The 23,162-nt window shown below is 41.0% G+C and overlaps 1 protein-coding gene across 5 annotated transcripts in view; it reads left to right on the top strand.

Moving 5' to 3' along the window:
* Positions 1 to 4,238: 4,238 nt before the first annotated feature.
* LOC129771361 (triple functional domain protein) overlaps positions 4,239 to 23,162 on the top strand; it is a 143,784-nt gene continuing 124,860 nt past the window's right edge. For 2 of the 5 annotated variants that reach the window (XM_055774919.1, XM_055774920.1), the window contains exon 1: positions 4,239 to 4,468. The gene's annotated coding sequence lies outside the window, so the exon portion shown is untranslated. Of the gene's footprint in view, positions 4,469 to 4,645; positions 4,814 to 23,162 lie in introns of those variants that run through there. The other 3 variants (XM_055774923.1, XM_055774922.1, XM_055774921.1) reach the window with 3 other exon arrangements.

The raw sequence follows: 23,162 nt of genomic DNA, 5'->3' as shown, positions 1-23,162 counted from the left end.
TGACTAAAATTGAAAAATCTCTTTCGTCAAAAGAAACTGCATTATGTGCGTTTCTTGATATCGAATGAGCTTTCGACAATGCTTCTTATGTATCAATGGCACAGGCTATGAGAAGAAGACATTTCGATGACTGCATAGTCGAATGGATCAAAGGCATGCTCACAAATAGACAAATCACCTCGGAGCTGGGTGGGTCGTCGACATCTGTGATTGCAACGAAAGGTTGCCCACAAGGAGGAGTTCTATCACCTCTACTTTGGTCACTGGTGGTTGACGACCTTCTGATTAGTTTGGAGGCGAATGGTTTCGAAACCGTGGGTTTTGCTGATGATTTAGTCATAATGGTACGTGGCAATGTGATATCGAGCAGGATGCAGATGGCCTTAAACCTTACACAATCATGGTGTATCAAAGAAGGTCTGAGCATAAATCCCTCAAAAACAACAATTGTTCCTTTCACCAAAAAGAAGAAACTGCATCTGCAGACTCTAAATCTTGGAGGAGAGGAAATAAAATTCAGCGTTTCAGTGAAATATCTAGGCGTAATCCTAGACGCTAAACTAAACTGGAACGCACACTTAGATGCAATTATCAGTAAGGCCAACATTGCCCTATGGACATGTTCTAAAATTATATGCAGAACATGGGGCCTTAAACCAAAAATGGTTATGTGGGTCTATACAGCAATTGTGCGGCCTAGCATAACCTATGTCTCATTAGTATGGTGGTCAAAGACTAAGGAGACTGTAGCTATAAAAACGCTAAACAAACTCCAACGACTGGCATGCGTTGCTGTAACAGGAGCAATGCGAAGCACACCCTCAAAGGCATTGGAGGCTATCCTTCACTTGTTACCTTTGGGTCAACATGTTCAGCTGGAGGCTAATAGAAGCGCCCTAAAGCTAAAAAGATATAAAAAAAATATTAGACGGGAACAAAACTGGTCACTTGAGCATCCTGAAACCCGTTGGACCAACCTCAGAGATGAACAGCGATTGGATGGAACCAAGGACCAATTATGACAATCCATACAGAGTGATCGAACTTTCCCGTTCAGTATGGGATGAGGTGGTCCCGATGTTCGTAATGGTTCAATCCTGTTCTATACCGATGGGTCGAAAATGGATAACAGAACAGGTGCTGGAGTGTATGGTCCCAGAATAAAAATTTCTGTAGCTATGGGGAACTGGCCAACAGTTTTCCAGGCAGAAGTAGCTGCAATAATAGAATGTATAAATGTCTGCCTTAAAAGAAATTATAGACATGCTAACATTTGCATCTTCTCAGACAGTCAAGCAGCACTTAAAGCCCTCAATGCTTTCAAGTGCTATTCAAAAATTGTCTGGGAATGCATTTGCCTTTTACGACAACTGTGTCAGAGAAGTTCGGTACAACTATACTGGATTCCTGGCCATTGCGGTATAGAGGGAAATGAACAAGCAGATGAACTCGCAAGACGCGGCTCAAGCTCACCCTTCACTGGTCCAGAACCATTCTGTGGAATTTCTGAATGTGTGTTGAAGAGTGAGCTGAAGAAATGGGAAGACCGGGAAGTAATGGCCAACTGGATGGCTGTACAACTCAACCAGTCAAAAAAATTTATCACGCCGAGTATTAAAATTACTCAACAATTGCTGAGTCTTAATAAGAAAGACTTCAGCACATTCACTGGTCTTATAACAGGACACTGTCCGAGTAAATACCATCTCAAAAACATAGGTTTAGTGCAAGATGATATTTGTCGCTTTTGTAATGCCGAAAGCGAAACCTCGGAACATTTGCTCTGCAAAAGCGGAGCACTAACAAGACGCAGACTTCAACACCTTGATAAGGCTATTCTGGAGCCCAAGGAAGTTTGGTCTGTGTCGCCGATCAGGACTATAAATTTTATCAAACAGATTATTCCTGATTGGCACCTATCTCGCTATAGCTTTCAGTCTACTTCTTCATCAATAAGCAGTAGATAAGCTTGAAGCGTAGTACAAAAAATGGGGCATACCACAATAGCTCAAACTAATGGACGCAGTGGTTCACACCCAACAAGGGAAAAAATGAGACCCATTGCATGATAGTGATTATACAGGTTAACAGGTTCAAACTGCGAGAGCCACAAAAAATATACTAGAAAAGTTAATTTTGGAATTTCGTTTCTTCTCAAATAATGGGCTCTATTATAGAAATCGAGGCGATAACAATTTTGCTCGTTAGCTCTATTTTACTATTATATAAATCGACCAATTCGATAGCATCGAGCGAGTGATAGCTATCGATGCAAGTGTCAGAACTTTTCGAGTTGTTTGGTTCGCTTGTTGTATATCTTCAGAGAATTATTTTGTTTTGGCTTGCGTCCCTGATATTTTGCTTCGGGAAACATTTCAGAAACGCTTCAATATATGCAATTTGCAACACATGTTCGTTTGTTTTGATCAACATTTGTCTTACGGTGCTGCCAGAATAGTCTATACAATGTAAGTGTCCAATCTAGCATTATTTATATTAATCATGTTATAATTTACAATGCAGAATCTACTTCCAGTGCATATTTCTACGGCTGAAAATGAGATTGACATGAGGGGAAAGGTAAGGCAAACACTAGCACACAACAAGCGAGAATTTAGAGCAACAGGTGGTGGCCCCAATACAATAAAACTATTGACGCCGCTACAACAAGAAATCGACGCTAAAAGAGAATAACATATTGCATTACATGAGTAACAAAAATTGTTTTGCTAAAAAAAAGTGAAATTCGTGTGTGTGACTCTTTTCGGAATTTCATAGATGAAAATATATGAAAAAGTTCATTTTCTAATAATTATATTTTTTGTAAAGCAAATTGGTCCACGCTGTCGTTTTTATTACACATGTATTTGTGCTTCACGCCTATTAAGCTTTATTCGTTGAGGGAATATCAATTTACTCCAAAACATAACCATATTAACACTTTTGGAAATAGATTTTCACAGCAGATGCCATAAAAGAGATTTGGCATCCTTTCTATAGTGCTTCGTGAAACATTTCAAACGGGTCGATTTTGTTGCGATTCAGCAGCGATTCACATGCGTCGATACGGTCAAAGATGTTTTTTTGCGTCAACGTGTGTGGCACCCATACATCGAGCTTCTTTGTGAATCCAAGCTTCTTCAAATGGTTAATAACGATTTGATGACTTATCCCCAGCTCTTGGCCGTTGCTACGGCTGCTACTATGCCGGTCTTTCTCGGCTAATTCAGCGATTTTGTTGAAATTTTCGACGACAGGCCTTCCGGAGCGTGGCGCATCTTCGACGACCTCTACACCAGAAGGAAAACGTTGAAACCATCGTTGTGCGGTGGAAATGGAAACTGTATCGGGTCCATAAACTGCACAAATTTTATTGGTAGCTTGAGATGCATTTTTGCCTTTGTCATAGTAGTACTGTAAAATATGTCGGATTTTCTCTTTATTTTGCTCCATATTTGCGACACTATAACTCACGAACGACTTAACCAAATAAAGCACTGTCAAGCGCGCAAAAATACCTTTACAACAAGCTATAGTATGACTCGATACAATGAATACAACTAGAACTACGCGCTTACAACGACACCTCGCGGAAATACCGCAGGACTTTTTTGACAGCCTAATATATACCATGTTATTTTCGAACCTCTTTCAGTAGTGAAAACTGAACAAATATTGACAATGGTTAAATCAAAAAAGAAAATTCGAGAGCACAATCAAAAACAAGTTGAAAAATGCATAGTTCCTACATGTGAGAACTATCTTGGAAAGTCCGGAAGTAAAGTATACGTGATTTTGTTTTGAGTTTTAAATTATCATCATTTTCTTAGTTCAAAAACAAAATCCAGATGTCTCACCGATCGTTTACGCTTCGCGTTAGATGGCCAATAGTAATAGTGATTGTATCGAATCCTCGATTAGATTTCTAGAATAGGGCCCAATATTAAAAGCGATAAAGTAGTTTTGTCTTTTAATTTTATTTTTGAAAAATGATTTTTATGTTTCTCTCTTCTACATTTGGATATAATGTCAATCGGACGCCTCATGACCCACCCAAATATGTTATAAAAATTGTACACAGTTTGTTGTATGGGAAAAGTATAAAAAAACTCAAAACATCTCGTGCGATTTCTTAGCACTGGTTTTGTAACTGGTCTAAAATGTCGGACAATGAGTTTATACGAGTATCGTCAAACTGACATCTCGTAACTTTTTCTCGCATACAAGAAGAAAAAACTTGTGTGAAGAAGTGAGGAAAACGAATGGCAAACTTCTCTCCGTCTCCCGTTGTCTGGACAAAAATGAATTTTCTTGTACAAATTTGTCATTAAAGCCGTATAAATCACTGTGCGAAAGATAGTTTAATTGATAAGCTGTAGGTTGTGACCGAAATGACGTTTTTGTGTGGATTTCTGGAGTGAAAATCAACGCGAGAAAATCGGCTCGACGCGGCCAACAAAAGAAGACGGTGAACGATTTTTTTTTCTTCTGCTCCTCCTGATATACTCTGCCCTTCTCTGGCGTAGTTTTCATTATTATTTTGGCTGTCTGTGTTTTTTTTTCTGCTTCGATCGCGGAGGGTGGGTGGAATCGCGAGTGACGAGGATACACGGTTGTCGGTAGCGCTCCAGTAACTAATGTCGAGCAGAAAACAGGAAAATATGGCTCTTCCTGGAATTGCGAATGATTGTTGAAAACATAAATCGATGGTGAACTGTGCTTTTCGTGCTGGGTGATGACAACTGTGTTTGAAGCGATTTTATCAATCAAAGAATATAGTGAATATGAGTGAAATCGATGCGTAACGACGCATGTAAGGAGAAAATAGTGAGCAATTGAGTGCGATGCCGCAGAATATAGCGCAAAAGTTGAAAACCGACAAAATTGGATTTTAGTGCATCAACAGTCTAGAAGTTCGATATTTAAGAATAACAAGTGAAGGCAAATGCTGATAGTGACTGATATCATTCCATCCGTTTATTTTGTGACATGATATGTGTATATTATGCGGCACAATATGTTAGTTGTCTGTTTGCAAAAGTAGATGTGATATTTGCACCGTACGATCGGGAATTTCTACGGACAGAATGTTTCCTACAAACAATTCCATTCATCAATCGGTTCAGCATAACAATAACAAATACAAACAGATTGATATGTTAGCACAAAACGAGAAGCTGTTCTTTCATATTTCAGTCGTAATGAGATGATACTAAATTGATTTTGAAACGATTGGTCATTTTACGTTTCAAGGGCAATTTCCGTACTGCTGTCCATCGATTTACCCAACTTCATATGTCTATGGATTTTTTACAACAGTATGTAGGCTAACAATATTCTAAACTAAATTGCTTGTAAAATAGTGATTTCACTAGTTCTTATATTGATTAGTTTTAAATCCAAAAGTCATAACTGTGCAACATAGTTTTGTGAATTCAGATTTTAGCATTTTGGATACGTATAGGAACCATATTAACGATTACATTATGCGCACGACAAACTAATTATATCGTAGTTTGAAATGTATATCAAACGAGGTTAATGCGCTTTCAGGCTGATTGCGATAAGGAGTCATTAACAAGTATTGTAACACTGTTAATCGATTTTGTGAAAAGTAAACATTTTTTTGAATAATCGTTTACTAGGTTTCACACAACTCTAATTAAGCCAATGTTCAGTGATAATATTTGGAGACGATCCGTAGAACATAGTGCAAGAAATGAATTGATTTTATGTCAGCATATAATTCATTGAATAATTGCTACCTTGGCTACCATGACTGTTGATAGATCACAGTAGCCATGCCTGAAGCAGGAGTGAACTGAGAAGGTAACAATAATCAATAAACTATGACAACTTTTCTAATATTAAAAAAAAAACTCTTATCGTCCAGCTGTTCGATCTATGATCACAATAACTGTAACACCGATAGATGCCTATCCCTGGTTTAGAATATAGTGCCTATATTTTGTGTTCAGCAAGTCTGCAGGGTTCGCTTCCTGTGTGTCTCTGATGCTTGTCGTTTTTTGCATACAGGTATCGCGATCGCGGATATTGAGGACAGATTTTTACTTTTTTAGGGTGTGAACCACTGCGTCCATTGTTTCGAATTACTGTGGTTGACATTAAGATCGATTTTTGTTGGACTATAATGTTATTTTTAACACTAAACATGGAAACAGGAAAATAAAACTCAACTTAAAAACTAAGCATGGAAACAGAAAAAAACACATATCTACTCATACATTCAGCTGTCCTCTCAAAAATTATCCTGGTCTTTTTCGGTTTCTTCTGTAGCTCTATAGTGTAGTCTTCTGTAGTTGTAAGTCCGTGCTGGGTATAATTCCTAGACCTCAGAGGTGGATCAAACACCCTTCGGCGACGAAGAGAAACGGAGCTGGTATTAAAATTAATCCGTTCATAGAGACACGACTTCTTATCCGTCCGCTCAGTAATTTACAGAAGAATATAATATCCGCAATTCTGTGTCTGCTTCTGACAGTACCCAAGTTTACCAAACAGCAGAGATTCTCGTATACTACCTGGTGTTCTCCTTTCCAAGCTAATTCTAATTCTTCAGCGCAAACTTCAGGACCTTTTTCTGGACATTTTCTAACCTTTGGATATGCAGATCGTTTTGCGGTTGCCTCACTACACTCGTAAAGTCGAGTTTGGACCGTAAAAAGCTGGTATAAACCCTCATAATTACATAGGGATCAGTGAATTATTGTCCAAAGTGACGGATGATAGCGAATAGTTGCAGCGCTTCCTTGACTATTCGTTCTAGGTGGAAGTTAAATGATCCATCGTCGTCACGCCTATGTCTCGAACGTACTCTACTCGTAGATCCGTACCTCCCAGCCTATATTCGAAAGTTATCGGCTGAGCTCTCCTGGTAAAAGCAATAACGGTGCATTTTCTGGGGTTTACACTCAGTTCGTTTTTCCCGACAAATCTCCCAAAACGGACCAAATCTTTCTGAAGCAGATAGCAATCATCGATGTGTTCCACAGACACGAAGATCTTCACAACATCCGCGTATATGAGCCCTTACTATTGCGTTGGTCAAGCATGTAGGTAATTTATTCATGGCGCATAAGGTTTACCGAAGAAATCATACACCAACGAACAAAGCGTCGTTTCAATTCGCCAGCCGTCAATATAGAAGCCTGAATCGTCATCTCTATCGTAAACATGTTATCTTTACGGAACGAAATCTGAAACACAATCCAAAAAGCTTGCTTCCTACTTCGGTTCGATGTTCAACCCGCCTTGTAGAGCTTAACTCCGTGAATTTTCGTCTTTTCACTCCTGTCTAATATCGCAGCTTCTAATCCATCCCTCGGTTTCTCAATCTCTCTCTCTCATCCCATCTGTCAAGTCTCTCCCACCAAGGTACCAACACTCGTAGGTATGAATCTCCTCCACTATCAAGATTCTTAGAAATTGTGTAGATATAAATAGAATATTGTGAATTATGGACCCTACACTTCACCCTTTTTTTATACAGAAAACTACGATACTCATGAATAAACAAACTCTTCATTAAATAGAACACTAATCAATAGATTACGTAACCTTTCACAAAACATCTGTTCCATCTTCCTGGACTATTTCTCGGATGGCACTGGCTATGTTATTCTTTTCCATCTGCTTATCCAAACACTGCATCTGCTTATCCAAACACTGCATCTGCTTATTCAAACACTGCATCTGCTTGACTAATACCTGATCACCAACTTGTATTCCACTGGATCTTGCCTTTCTTATTATGTCAGGATATTGCCCCCCCCCCCCTTTTCTTTATCCATTCGGTCTCGGTCTCTAATCTTCTTCTTCTTAAATGGCCCAAACGTTCCTTGAAGAACTTCACCGTCTCAACGTAATATTACTTGCGTCATTTTTATTAGTACTCAGTTGAGATGTCCATGCCAAATATCACGCCTTGAAAGCATTCTGAGTGATAAGCTCTAGAACACGCGTGACTACAATGCAAGTCGAAAAATTCCCCCGACCGTAACGGGAATCGAACCCAAACTCCCGGCATGTTAAGTGTGACGCTAACCACTCGGCCATGGGAGCACTACGATCTCTAATATCCTCATCTTCAATTGCGGCTAGAAGCACCGTTGGAAGCTTCGTTCGCGCACGACGTCCAAACATCATCTTGGATGTTAGCTTACTCGTGGTTGTGTGGTTGGAAACGCGGAACATTAACAACTACATCCTCGCAGTTTCATTCGCCATGTTTTTCACCATAAATTTAATGCGCAACGTGGACAACGGTAGATCATAAAATTAATAGCGAATCAGAAGTCAATATTTTAAGCAGGTATAACAACGCAAACACATTTCATTTTGACCAAGTCGAACTTTAATGCTATCATCTCAGTATCCAGTAGCCAAAGATCACACAACACCAACTACTGATCATAACAGACTTCTCTACTTCTTCATTCATTGTTGTTAAAACCACTAGTTATTATCACTACGCAAAGTTTATGAAATATATTTATACAAAACTTATACAAAAAGGAAACTCGGACAGTGTCTTTCGTTCTTTTCGAAATTCTAAATCGTCATGAAAATCGCTTCTCCCGAACAGAAATACAAAATAAGAATCAAGTTCTCGTTTTAAAAATAATTTCGACCGGCCACGGTCACAATAGATTGCATTCAAGTATTTGTCCGGCGACCTGCTACGGTCACAATAGACTGCATTTAAGCAGGGCCGGCAATCCACCACGGCCACAACAAACTGCATTTAAGTAAGGCCGGTAATCCACCACAGCCACAACAAACAGCATTTAAGCAAGGCCGGCAATCCACCACGGCCACAACAAACTGCATTTAAGCAAGATCGGCAACCCACCACGGCCATTAAAAACTGCATTTAAGCAAGGCCGTCAATCCACCATAGCCACAACAAACAGCATTTAAGCAAGGCCGGCAATCCACCACGGCCACAACAAACTGCATTTAAGTAAGGCCGGTAATCCACCACAGTCACAACAAACTGCCTTTAAGCAAGGCTAACCCGCCACGGCCACAACAAACTGCATTCAAGCAAGGTCGGCAACCCACTACGGCCACAGCTACATTTTAGCAAGGCCGGCAACCCGCCACGGCCACAACTGCATTTAAGCAAGGCCGGCAATTCGCCTCGGCCACAACAAATTGCCACACAGGCAAAGACCGGCATCCCGCTAGTCATAAACTGTTGCCACCACACCTTACAATACTAAATTTCACATACTAGCATTTGCCTCGGTCGCAATTTTCTTTGGTCATTCTCGTTTTTCATTATATTGCTCTGTCGTCATTGGTTTCCACTTTGCGTCTATTTTCTACGCACATTTGAATTCGAAGAGGTGTCTGAAACAACAATCATATTGATTATTCATACTAATACAATTATCCTCGTCGCCAATTGTAGGCTTAACTCCGTGAATTTCCATCTTTTCACTCCTGTCTAATATCGCAGCCTCTTATCCAACCCCTCGGTTTCTCAATCCCTCTCTCTCATCCCATCTGTTAAGTCTCTTCTAGAGATGTGCCATCCGCTCATGAGCTGTTCATTCGAATCGCTTCATCATAGTGAGCGGATTCGGATCGGCTCGCAATCAAAAAAACGCAGCTCATCAGCTCATTACGGATCTGGAGCTGATGAGCTGTTGAGCTGATGAGCTGTTGAGCTGATGAGCTGCTGAGCTGATGAGCTGTTGAGCTGTTGAGCTGATGAGCTATTGAGCTGTTGAGCTGTTGAGCTGATGAGCTGTTGAGCTGAAGAGCTATTGAGCAGTTGAGCTGTTGAGCTGCATAGCTGTGGAGCGCAAAAGCTGCAGAGAGTGTGAATTGCGAGACGCGAAAGGATTTTTCGTCTCCGGCGCTTCATGGCATGACGTCAGTTTGTTTTCGTGTATCCCTCTTCGTACTTTAGCAGAGATGCCAGATAGGAAAAAAAGTTTTTGTTTTGAAGATATTCAATCGTTCGTTACTTCATTAAATTTTTCTTATATGGCCAAACAAAATAATACACATTATTATATGCTTGTAAATAAATTTAATATATTACATTGTTATTTGAACATTACTGTGGAAACACATACATTTATTTCCGCGTGCTGAATCAAAACAATTCAGAAAACCACCCGGCATAAATGTTGATGATTGATACTGGTCCTTTTGTTACCTTTGTGATCGCGAATAATTATTTCTCGTTGCACCTATTAGTGAATTTATTTTTATATCCTCGGATGCAAAAAAAAATCTCGATGGTTTTTTTTTCAAAAAACGTTGTCTTGGCCAATATTCCTGGAGGCATTCTATTTGGCTACTGCTGGTTTTTCTGTTGTTTAGGTTCAGCATATCCTAAGCATCTTCTATGTTGGATTTCAGCATTTAGTATTTGTTGTATTTTATATTATTAGAATTCATATCAGTTTTAGTTTTTGTACAATTACGAATTAAATTCGTTTATTTTTTGCTTTCAGTCTATTAAAAAAATGCACACTATGGAATGTCCCATGGTGATTACGTTTCATATGCAATTGTGTGGACAACTGCAAAATTCAACTGAGCTGAAGAGCTGTTCCAAATGAGCAGCTCACTTGTATGAGCTGAACGGCTCTGAGCCGCTCACTATGATGAGCTGATTTGCCCATCTCTAGTCTCTTCCACCAAGGTACCATCACTCGCAGGTATGAATCTCCTCCACTACAAAGATTCATAGAAATTGTGTGGATATAAATAGAATATTCCCAGCAAACATTAAATCGTATAACTTTGCACATGATAAGTCACATATAATTTCGTATCAAATCACAATCGCATAAAATATCAATCAAAATATCGATCATATATATCTAAAATCGCATAAAATGCAAAAACACGATTTTCCATGTCATCGATGGATTGAGTGGTAACGTTGTCGTATCAAATCGCATATCAGTCCAAAAAGCATCGCATATCGTTATATACGGCTTTATATGCGTACAAAATATGGCATATACGTATATCGCCTCCACTTTTGTGTGTATATGCTAGTTATCTGCATCATATATCATACAAATGTGTCTTGGTTGTATGTATATCGCCTCCAATTATAGCTATTCATACGACTTATTGTTTGCTGGGTTGTTTATTAAGAACCCTACACGCCTCTGACAGTGTTGGATCTGCTCTGGAACTATCTCCTGCTGGAAGTGCAGACGCTGATACACCTGTAGTGTCATCAGAAGGATTACGAAAAGCGGTAGAGAAATTGAACTATAAATGATATATTTCAAAGCAAAACTTAACCGGGCAAACGTATGCCGTCCGACGCTCGCTAACGCTCGGTCGCACTTAACTAAAGGATCGTCTCCTATGTTTCAAACTAAGCGGGCAATCAATGGAACACAGGTTTGTTTGTGAAAGGCCGCCGCTTCTGACCGGGCAACATGGATTCTTTCCTGGCAGAAGTGTTGCTACAAATATGTGTGAATTCACATCCTTCTATCTTAGCAAAATTGAAGAGGGCCGACAAATTCACTGACCTCAAAGCAGCATTTGACAAGGTGGATCATAGTTTACTTCTGGCCGAACTAGCAACACATGGTTTCTATGTAAGGCTCGTTAAATGGCTTCGCTCATATTTCCACACTAGAAAGCGAGGTGTCGCTGCATGGTGTCGAGTAAACAGGATGCAACTAAGCATACCAAAATGCTCTATCATAAACTTCCACCGCAAGATGAACCTCTTGTCGTTTGAATACACTATCGGGGGCGAAGTGTTGAGTCGAGTTCAAACTATTCGAGATCGAGGTGTTTTCTTTGATCCAGCTCTGTCATTCCGGAACCACTACGAAGATATCATAGACAAGGCTCGTCGTCAACTGGGAATTGAGCAGAGAATTCAGATATCCTTACACACTGAGATTCTTGTATTCGTGCTTTGTTAGGCTGTTTGTAGAAACCGCTTCATTAATACGGGACCCTTATCGTAGCACTGTGGCTGCTCGCATCGAATCAATTCAGGGAAAGTTCGTCAGATTCGCCCTACTTCGCCTGCCATGGAATGATCCGCTGAATTTGCCACCGTCCGAAATTCTATGGCAGTTGATAGGGTTGGAAACGCTGAAGCAAAGACGGAAACGGCCTAAGGCGATATTCATCGCTCAACTTCTTGTCGCCGAAATTGATGCTCCAAACTTACTTGGGCAAATCACCATTAATGTTCCTGGTTATACTCTTCGTCGTTCTGACTTCCTTCGACTGTCGTTTAGACGTCGAGACTACTGCCTCCACGAACAAATGTGTTCAATGATGGAATGCTTCATGCCCATTTGTTTGGTTTTAATATCACGATTGACGAATTTAGAAGTAGAATTATGCGTTCTGTTTTTAGCTAGTTTTACTACACTCTTGTTCATTAAGAAATACTAATCGGATGAAATATAATAATAATAAAAAGAATAATTCTTTTTTTTAGAGAGTCCACGACTTCAAAACCTTTTGCCTTTTAGCTTCTTTGAAGGTCGTCAACTACTACAGGCCAAATGAGAGCCGATAGAACGCCTCCTTGTAGACAACCCTTTGTTACAATCACAGATATTGACGGCTCGCCCAACTCTGAGGTGATTTACCTATTTGTGAGTATGCCTTGAATCCGTTCGAGTATACGGTCATCGAAATGTCTTCTTCTCATAGCTTGTGCCGTTGATAGGTAAAACGCATTATCGAAAGCATCTTCGATGTCAAGAACGTGCATGATGCGGTTTCCTTTGACGAGAGTGATTTTTCAATTTTTGCCACAAGCGTGAGTAACGCTGTGACTGGATTTGTTTGATTGGTGAACAAACTGGTATTTAGATAATGGGCATTTCGACATGAATACAGACTTCAAGTATTCACATAGTACTTTTCCTATAATTTTCAACAGTATTGATGATAAACTAATTGGTCTGAATGATGTTGGGAGTGATTTATTACGTTTCCCGGCTTTTGGAATGCAAACTACTTTAACAAGTGTCCACATCGAAGGAATGTGTTGTAGTATCAGATTTTCTTTAAAAATCTCGATTAGAGGTGGAATTAGCTTTGATTCTTCACCTGCACCTGCATCTTCAGATTCGTAATGTAGAAAGGATCTCACCGCCTTCACTACTCTGGCCCCCGTGAAAACCTGTCCTGTGAGACACCTTTGAGAGCATTTTATGTCGCGATTATAGCCAGCGTTTGTATCCGAATGAACAAATGAAGATCCCGGGAAGTGAGTCTTCATAAGTAGGTCTAATACTTCTGAGGGAGTTTTTGTGAACGAACCGACATCATTTTTAAGGGAATCAAGCCCGTTCGAGTGATCTTTTGCTAGAGTCTTATTGAGGCTGGCAACGATTGGGGTATTTTCGATGCTTTCGCAGTTATATACCCAGGATTTTCGTTAAGATCGTCGCAGTTCTCTGCTGTACTCAGTTAGGACTCTCTTATGTTGAAACCAGGCATTTTTCCCTATACATTTTCGAGTTCAATGTCTTGTTTGAGACGAGAACCTTGGTTTTAAGTCCACAGCCGCAAATCACTTACCAAATCAAGAGCTTCTTGGTAAATTCATCGGCGGAAACGAACTTGGGACACCTCCTCTGGCATCTGGCATAGAATTTCAGGCCTTGGTGCTGTTTAAAATCCATCTTCACGTACGTTTCGTCATCCATCAGCATACATACTTTGTGCTTCGTCAAAACTTGTACTGTTGTACAACTTTCGAGCGCGTCTTTTGGCCACCAGATTTTGCTTCAGTGTACTATATGGCTGCCTTCAGGCACGGAAATTACGATACCATTCTCGCATACGGTTTATCCGGATGGATGGATTTGGCTAGAGTTGTGTTTTTACAAGTCGTGATCCGAGTGTCTTGGGTTTGCCTTAATTGTTCTCAATACTTTCAACCTCAGCTTCCGATTGTAAGTTCCACTACGATGCGTTCTCTGATCCATCCGAGCAACTGTTATACGTTCATGGAAACGATTCAGCACATCATACACTGGGCTGTCCTGATTTAGCCATTTCAGCGATTTCACGATTTTAGTACCGGATTTTTAATTTGTGTCCAAAATCAAATTTCTCCTCTCGGCATCCACTCTGGACACCTTTTTCAAAACGAAACAGATCTAATTAAATTGATTTTACAGTCGAAAGATATAGGTTCACCAAACAATTTGCTGTCAAAACTTTTCAGATACGCCTACTACGACCGCTGATATAAAATGAACAGTGATTCCGGAATCTAACAGAATCCAACGTGAATACGTGTGATAAAATGCCAAGACCGGTACAGCGTAGCCTAGAATGCTACGCACAAATGCATAAAGAAGCAATTTCAGTGAGTACACCTCAGCTAGCGTTACAGCGAATAAATCAAAGTACGGTGGAAACGTGCTCGTGAGAACGAAGTTTCGAGTCCACTAGACCTCCCAAGTCGCGAATAGATTATACGCGTTCCATTTGAGTATTCTTGATCCGACCGTCCAATGGTGATCACTTTACATTCATTTATGGTCATACTCATACCATTCTCTTTGCACCAACTTGGAACAATGTCGATATCAGTTTGCAATAAAATGCAGTCCAGCCTATTGGAGATGCGATGACTCGAATAATTTCAAGCTACGAAGGTATAATTCTTAGAAGAATAGGACAAATATCAAAGGACCCAATCCACTACCCTGCGGAACACCAGATAGTATGTTGAATGTGTTGTATCGCTACGAATACAGCCGTACAAATGCCATTCGATCTGTTAATTACGACGTTAGTCATTTCGAAATCCAGGTCTCCCTCTATGTTGCAATTTCTCCACTGTAGAAAGTCGATATAAACGGGGTTACCTGATTACGCCGTCCGAACTCACGGAACTTTGCTTCGCTGTATTAAGCTTGGCGTTATGCATTAAAGATTCGAAAATCTTTCTCAAAAAACTGAGAATCGAAATTCCTCAATAGTTGATTGCCTGTCTGCGCACTGTTCAAGTTTTCATGGTAGTGCACGTGTTGTACTCGTAACATTTGTTGACGATGTTGGAATCAGTCTTCAGAAAACATACGCAGCCCTGCGTTTGAGTTTCATTCATCAGCGCGAGTTCAAAACAAACACGTATTCTCTCTTGGTGCCAAGTGCACAAAATTTATAAACACGATAGTGCAAAATGTACCCGGCGCAGAATTCAGATACTAAACTTCTCTTCTCACTTGTGTGATGCGCGCCTCACTCTATACACACACACATACACATCAAATTCTAGCGCCCACTTTGTCTTCGTTCGTTCTAAGCAATCGAGTGAATGACGCGGATCTGATTGAGAATCATCTTGACTCGCTCTACTGGGTGATTTCGCAGATGGGACCTAGAGATAACATTATAATTATTGGCGACTATAACATGGGTACGATATCGTGGCAGCACAATTCGGTTGGATCGCTCTATCCGATCAACTCTCGATCCTCGGTTGGATTAACATCGCGAAAATTGCTTGATGCATACTGCACTGCTGGACTCAAACAGATGAGTGGAATCGGAAACGAAAACAATCGTTTGCTCGATTTGTGTTTCGTTAGTCAAGAGCTGTGCCAGGACGTTAGGGTTATGCAAGCTCCATCGCCGCTCGTTAAAATCTGTAGACATCATCCTCCCATACTAACGGAATTGAAAATATGTCCACAACAACGCTTTTGCGACACTACTGAGAGCGTTTTTTACGATTTCAGTAAGGCCGATTTCGATGGCATGAACGATTTCTTTTTACGTGTGCAGTGGAACGAAGTTTTCCAAGATTACGACGCTAACCTCGCTGCTTCTACTATTTCTGGTACCCTGCTTTATGCTATCGACCAATTTGTCCCTTTGAAGTCCAAACGCGAGCCGTTGAAACCAGCTTGGACAAATGCCAATCTCAAATTTCTTAAGAAGATGAAACGAGCTGCACTCAAACGGTTCACCAAATACCGTACGGATTCTACGAGGAATAGATACTTGAAGTTAAATAACGAATACAAACAGCTTAACAATCGTCTGTACAACGCTTATCAGGACAATTTGCAAAGACGCATCAAGAATAACCCCAAAACTTTCTGGCGCTACGTAAATGAACAACGAAAGGAAACTGGACTGCCTTCAACGATGTCCAATGGTTTGATTGAGGCTGATACGATTTCTGACATTGCCGATATGTTTCGCTCTCAATTCAGCAACGTCTTTACTAACGAACAACTCGATCCGGCGGATGTAGCAGCTGCCACTCTAAACGTTCCTCGGTTTTCTACTTCTTTGCTACAGTTTTTAATTACCGATGATATGGTTAGCACAGCAGGAAAGAAATTGAAGTCCTCCACGGGATGTGGCCCTGACGGTATTCCATCACTTGTGCTAAAACGTTGCATGCATTCGCTGGCTAAACCACTCGCAACAGTGTTTAATCTTTCACTGAACTCTGGCGTATTTCCGAACTGTTGGAAACAGTCGTTTGTTTTCCCTGTGTTCAAGAAAGGGTGCAAAAGGGTCGTTTCGAATTACCGCGGTATAGCTGCGTTAAGTGCCACGTCCAAGCTATTTGAATTGATCATTCTTAACGAGTTAGTGCACAGATACGCGCATTATATATCGGAGGACCAACACGGATTCATGCCAAAACGTTCAACGACGACTAACCTAACTTGCTTCACTTCCTATGTAGTTCGTCAAATAGAAAATCCCTGACGTGGCCCTGACGGTATTCCATCACTTGTGCTCAAACGTTGCATGCATTCGCTGGCTAAACCACTCGCAACAGTGTTTAATCTTTCACTGAACTCTGGCGTATTTCCGAACTGTTGGAAACAGTCGTTTGTTTTCCCTGTGTTCAAGAAAGGGTGCAAAAGGGTCGTTTCGAATTACCGCGGTATAGCTGCGTTAAGTGCCACGTCCAAGCTATTTGAATTGATCATTCTTAACGAGTTAGTGCACAGATACGCGCATTATATATCGGAGGACCAACACGGATTCATGCCAAAACGTTCAACGACGACTAACCTAACTTGCTTCACTTCCTATGTAGTTCGTCAAATAGAAAATCCCTGACGTGGCCCTGACGGTATTCCATCACTTGTGCTCAAACGTTGCATGCATTCGCTGGCTAAACCACTCGCAACAGTGTTTAATCTTTCACTGAACTCTGGCGTATTTCCGAACTGTTGGAAACAGTCGTTTGTTTTCCCTGTGTTCAAGAAAGGGTGCAAAAGGGTCGTTTCGAATTACCGCGGTATAGCTGCGTTAAGTGCCACGTCCAAGCTATTTGAATTGATCATTCTTAACGAGTTAGTGCACAGATACGCGCATTATATATCGGAGGACCAACACGGATTCATGCCAAAACGTTCAACGACGACTAACCTAACTTGCTTCACTTCCTATGTAGTTCGTCAAATAGAAAATCGTCAGCAAGTGGATGCTATATACACGGATTTATCTGCAGCATTCGATAAAATGAACCATCAAATCGCAATAGCTAAACTTGACAAACTAGGCATGGATGGCGATCTGTTACTCTGGCTGGAATCTTACCTATGTGGTCGTAACATGTCTGTCAAGATTGTAGACCATGTTTCGAAACCCTTTCCAGCTTGCTGTGGTGTTCCCCAAGGAAGTCACCTCGGACCGTTTCTATTCCTACTATACATGAATGATGTCAACTTCGTACTAAACTGCCTCAAACTCTCGTATGCAGATGACCTGAAGCTGTTCTATAAGATTGAGCAGCCACAAGACGCGGTTTTTCTACAACAACAGTTAGAAACATTCGCTAAATGGTGTCATAGTAATAGAATGTCACTAAACGTGTCCAAATGCGCGGTAATTTCGTTTGGACGTAAACGCTCTCTTTTTCACTTCGGTTACAGTCTGGAAGGTGTACAATTACAGCGAGAATCGACTATCAAGGACTTGGGCATCCTGATTGATACGAAAGTTACCTTCAAGGATCACATTACACTCGTCGTATCTAAAGCCTCTTCGCAGCTGGGTTTTCTCTTTCGTTTTGCCAAAAAGTTTAGGGATATCTACTGCCTGAAAGCTCTGTACTGTTCTATTGTGCGCCCCATCCTGGAATATTCATCGGTCATATGGTCTCCTTACTACCAAAATGAAAACCAACGGATTGAGGCAGTACAGAGAAAATTCGTCCGCTTTGCTCTACGTCATCTTAGGTGGACGGATCCATTTAACCTGCCTAGTTACAAGAGCCGTTGTTTACTTATTAAACTGGAGTTGTTGGATGAGAGACGCAACGTAGCAAAGGCTTGCTTCATTGCAGACCTGCTGCAGGGCAACACTGATTGTTCTACTTTGCTCGGCTTTTTAGACATTAATATACGTCGTCGCAGCCTTCGTACACACACGTTCCTTAGTACCCCTTCTGCTAGAACGAATTATGGTTTGCATGAACCAATGCGGAGTATGTCTCGTCTCTTCAATAGGTGTTACCACGTTTTTAATTTTAATATGACGCGTGAAACAAATAAGTGTAACTTTAGAAGTGTTCTGTGTTAATTTATATTATTTTACTTGTCATTGGGGTACAATGTTACCTGTTGACCAAATAAACAAAGCTCCCGGAAAGCATAAAAACAACAGCGCGTCTCCATGCGAACTGTTTACGCTAACGTGAAAAAATGTCTCAACAGAGAGAGCAATCCAGATTCAAACGCGCAGTATAGAAATACGGCGCAAAACTGGGCGCAAAAACGGCGCTGACAACCAAACATTTCATCTGTGTTTCGAAGCGTGCTCATTCGCCAGAGCGCATGTGTACACAAGGAGTGGGAGCTCAACTGGGTACAAAAATCTTGTTACACATCAGCACCGAGTTGCATTCTGAAGACTGATTGGAATTGTAGGTTCCCAATATTCCCGAAAGTATTCGGGTGGGTGCTCTTGAGAAAGTTGAGCAATTCTATGATTCGAGTTTCCAATCACTGGTCCGTTTCCTTTGCTTGGGCCTTGTACGATTGGTTTGTCTCGAATTGTTATGTGAATTTTCCTGTGCCCATTATTTTTACGGATGACTTGCAGGGCCTGCACCAACCCCGTATTTCGCCGGAGGAGCATCGTGTACAACTTTGTTTAGATTCTCATGGTGGCCCGAGGGCAATGATCATCCGCCTCTGACATGGGGAACAGACTCTGTTTTGATCACACCTCCATGGTGTAGCTCAGTTATGCTTGGGAGGAGCGGCCTTCTTCCCTGTCAAAATACGGTTGGTTACATGTATCCCAGTCGGCACCGCTAGTGGTTATGATAGGAGTTACTGGGCGAGGAGCCAATGGGCCACGAATGGGGCCTCATTTATGTCTGCAGGTACACTAAGTGCTGATGGTAAGGTTAGTCCAGTCGTTTACCAACCAAAGCCAATCAAAATTACCAAGCGAAGCCAATCAATGATATTGATTAATTATGAGTTTTGAAGAGGTTAACGTTTGGTTTTATCTGAATTTACTGGTCCAATGCCGTTTATGTTACCATTCTACGAATGCCTTTGCCGTTGAGAAAAAGCAGGGGAAAATCTCACAGAAACCAGCCGTGGTGGAATGCTGTACTACGTATTTTTCGAAATCGACTACGTAAAGCAAGGAAACGATTCTTCAAATGCAGAAGTGAGCAACGTAAAACTGAAATGCGTGAAGATGAGGCCCAATACAACTCTCTGAACGCAAGATGTTTTCGTGACTACATTCATCGCATCGAAGATAGTGTGAAGGCAGATCCGAAATCATTTTGGAGCTACGTGAACGATAGAAAAACAACGAAAAGTATACCTCAAAACATGCGTTACCGGGGAATTGCTGCCATCACGTCGCAGGATTCAGCGAATATGTTCTCGTCCTTCTTTCAAAGTGTGTCAAGTAATAACTCACCACCTTTGACTGAAAGCTTCCTGAACAGTATTCCGCGGTTTGATGTGAACGTGCCTCGGATGAATTTTTCAACACGCGAAGTCCAGCTCAAGCTGCAATCTATCGCCGGATCAAAAGGACCTGGGCTAGATCAATTAACATCAAACAGTGTGCGAGCTCTCTTGCTTCTCCAGCAAGCATACTGTTCAACCGTTCTCTTAGTGAGAAATGTTTTCTCACTATCTGGAAATTCGCCTCAATCACGCCAATCCATAAGTCTGGTTCGCTTAACGATGTAGAAAACTATCGTGGGATCTCCATTCTTAGCTGTTTGCCGAAGATCTTCGAAGGAATGGTACACGGTGTGCTCTACCAGGCTACGAAATGCATAATCTCTGCCGACTAACATGGTTTCACGAAAAAACGCTCGACTACAACCAACTTGTTAAGCTTCGTATCGACTTTGGTGGACAAAATGGAAAAGCAGCAGCAAGTCGACGCTGTTTATGTTGACTTCGCCAAAGCTTTCGACAAAGTGCCACACATACTAGCTGTTGAAAAGTTCAGGAGAATAGGACTTCCAGAGTGGCTGACACGATGGATCCTGTCTTACCTTATGGGCGCAGTTCCTCAGTGAAAATTGGTGATGTATTATCCACCTCGTTCCCGATACATCCCGGAGTACCCCATGGCAGTGTCTTGGGGCCCTTGCTCTTCATTCTGTTCATCAACGACATTTGTAAATCGGGTGACGTAGGACTATCGTTGATTTAGAGATCATTTGTATGAAGTTGAATCTGAATTCATTCTGAATGAATGAACATTTGGAGAACTTCGAAAACGAGAGCGTTACGTTGGAGGCACAAGGTTTTATGCATCCAATATTGGATACGGAAATATCCTACTGATGGGGAAGAAAAATCTTCAGAAGCTATCCTGTTGATTGCGATTGATTGAAAAATCACAAAACCTAATGTATTTGGTCACAGTGTTACATGGATAGAAAACATTCAAATAAACTCTTTCACATGAATGTATTTCTAAATTCCTAGAGGAACTGGCAGATTATTTTCCGGATCTTTCTCGATCCAAACGGAAAGAAGTCCGTGCGTGTATGTGTGTGTGTGTAGCGGCTGCTTCGAGATCTTCCCGGGGAACCGTTTGTAGCATCACTCTCCTCCTGATGGATTCCCTTCTGGCCTAAGGTGCACAAACAGGCTCTTGGTGACACCGTTCATCCGCGCTTTCATGATAAATGAAGAGCTTCACCACAACAGCGACAACATGCTCCAATCGCTGGAGCTATTTTAGGAGCTATTAACACTCAAAATCTCGGTCTTCGGCGTAACGCTTTCGTTTTCGAAACTTTGATTTTACACCCCAGTATAGAAATGAAAGACGTAGTCCTACGTCAAAACGCTGTACTGCTCATTGGTGCGCAGTGTGTTAGAATTCGGGGTACAAATCTGGGCTCGAGTCCAAAAGCATTTTATTCGTTATGCTCTTCGGAATCTCAACTGGAGGGATAGGACCAACCTGCCAGCGTATGAAAGCCGTTGTATGCTGATTGACCTGCCAACACTAGCGAGCAGACGAGTACTTCTTCAACGACTACTCGTCTTTGATATCTTGACAGATCAAATCGACTGCGCAGATATATTAGCGAAACTTCGCTTCAACACACCTCTTCGAGTGACGCGGCAATCACAATCCACTGGACGCCTGCTGTAGCAAGTTCAACGATGTGTCTGATTTGTTTGACTTCGGTGTATCTAAAAATGTGTTTAGGCTTAGACTTAAGGCCCATTTATACGTTGCTAGTAGCTGACTTGACAATGAGCAGCTACTGACCCGGTGGACTCGCTTGACAATTGGTTGACTCGCCTTGTCCGTTCACACAGTGTGAGCTGCTGGCGAGAAACTAGATACTACGGCACGGGTTTACCAGGGATGCCAGGCGACTTTTCAAATGTCCATCAAACAGTCAGAAACAGCAATCAGGTCCGAATTTGTCAAATGATTGGTCCAAAATCGACTTCTTTATTGGCAGTTTTCATCTTAGGTTTTCAGTTGAATGTATCATCACACAATTTTATAGCAAAACAAACGCTGATCGTGTTTAAAAATACATACTTTGTGCTGAATTTCTTTGAACTGAAGGTACTATCCGAAAAAGCAGAAAGAGAAAAGGATTCGGGCCAGGAATTAGATGCAAAGGAGCAACAAATACAATATTGAAGGAACTCTACGATGAGGATCCCCGAGATTACAGAGCAGTGTTGATAATAACACCTGAACAAGTGAAAAAACTGTTGGATTTAATTGCTCCACGAATACAACGCCAAGATACAGTCATGAGGGATGCTGTACCTGCAAGAGTTAAATTAGAAATGACATTGATGTGCCTTTGTTTTGGAATATCGTTGGGATTGTTGTCGATATTTTTTAGAATCTCGAAAACATCCATAGCTCAGATAATTCCGAAAGGATGTGATGTTATAAATGGTAGTCTAAAAGATTTTTTTTTAAATTTTATTTATTTTGTGAAATGAAAATGATAGTCGATTTGCAGGTGCAATAAATACGCTTCAAAATTTTTAATAATGAATGAAAATGTACTTTTTTAAATCGAATATGTATTCTGTTTCTTAGAACAATACTTTTTTTTGTAAGTTGTGATCTGATAATGATTCTATATTAGAGATTCTCAAGAAAACTATCTCAAAAAGAAAGCGTGCCCCGCCAGCGTGCAAAACGAAATAACAATTATTTCGTTTAGAAACTATGAGGGTTTTATTTGTTTTTCCAATAATTTTCAAGTCTATAAATATCTTCACATATTTTCAAATATCTTAAAAATAGAGACATTTCATTACATTTGGCATCACTGATTCGAACGCTAAATTCTGTTTTTGACGTTGTGAAGCATGCAAGTGCGAGTAAATTCAAAAAACTTTGAAGTAGCTCGCACGCCGGATCACACATGACAATAACTGGCATGATGTGTTCACACGGTGTGAGTAGCTGCACTGCAGTAACTGACTAGACCGACTCGTATGCTTACTCGCACCGTCTGAACCCGGCTTTAGGCTGATGTCACATTAGGCGGATTCGCCGCCGCGGATTCCGCGAGTAAAACCGTAGCGGAGGAACTACAGTGTATTGTGAATGAGCCATGTCACACAGAGCGGGGCGGTTTTGAAAGCGAATTCATATCGAGAAAAAAAAAACTGTCGCGATATCCGCGGCGGTGAATCCGC

The sequence above is a fragment of the Toxorhynchites rutilus genome, chromosome 2 (genome assembly GCF_029784135.1).
Source record: "Toxorhynchites rutilus septentrionalis strain SRP chromosome 2, ASM2978413v1, whole genome shotgun sequence".
Classification (NCBI taxonomy): domain Eukaryota; kingdom Metazoa; phylum Arthropoda; class Insecta; order Diptera; family Culicidae; genus Toxorhynchites; species Toxorhynchites rutilus.
This window is presented reverse-complemented; position numbering and strand designations above follow the sequence as displayed.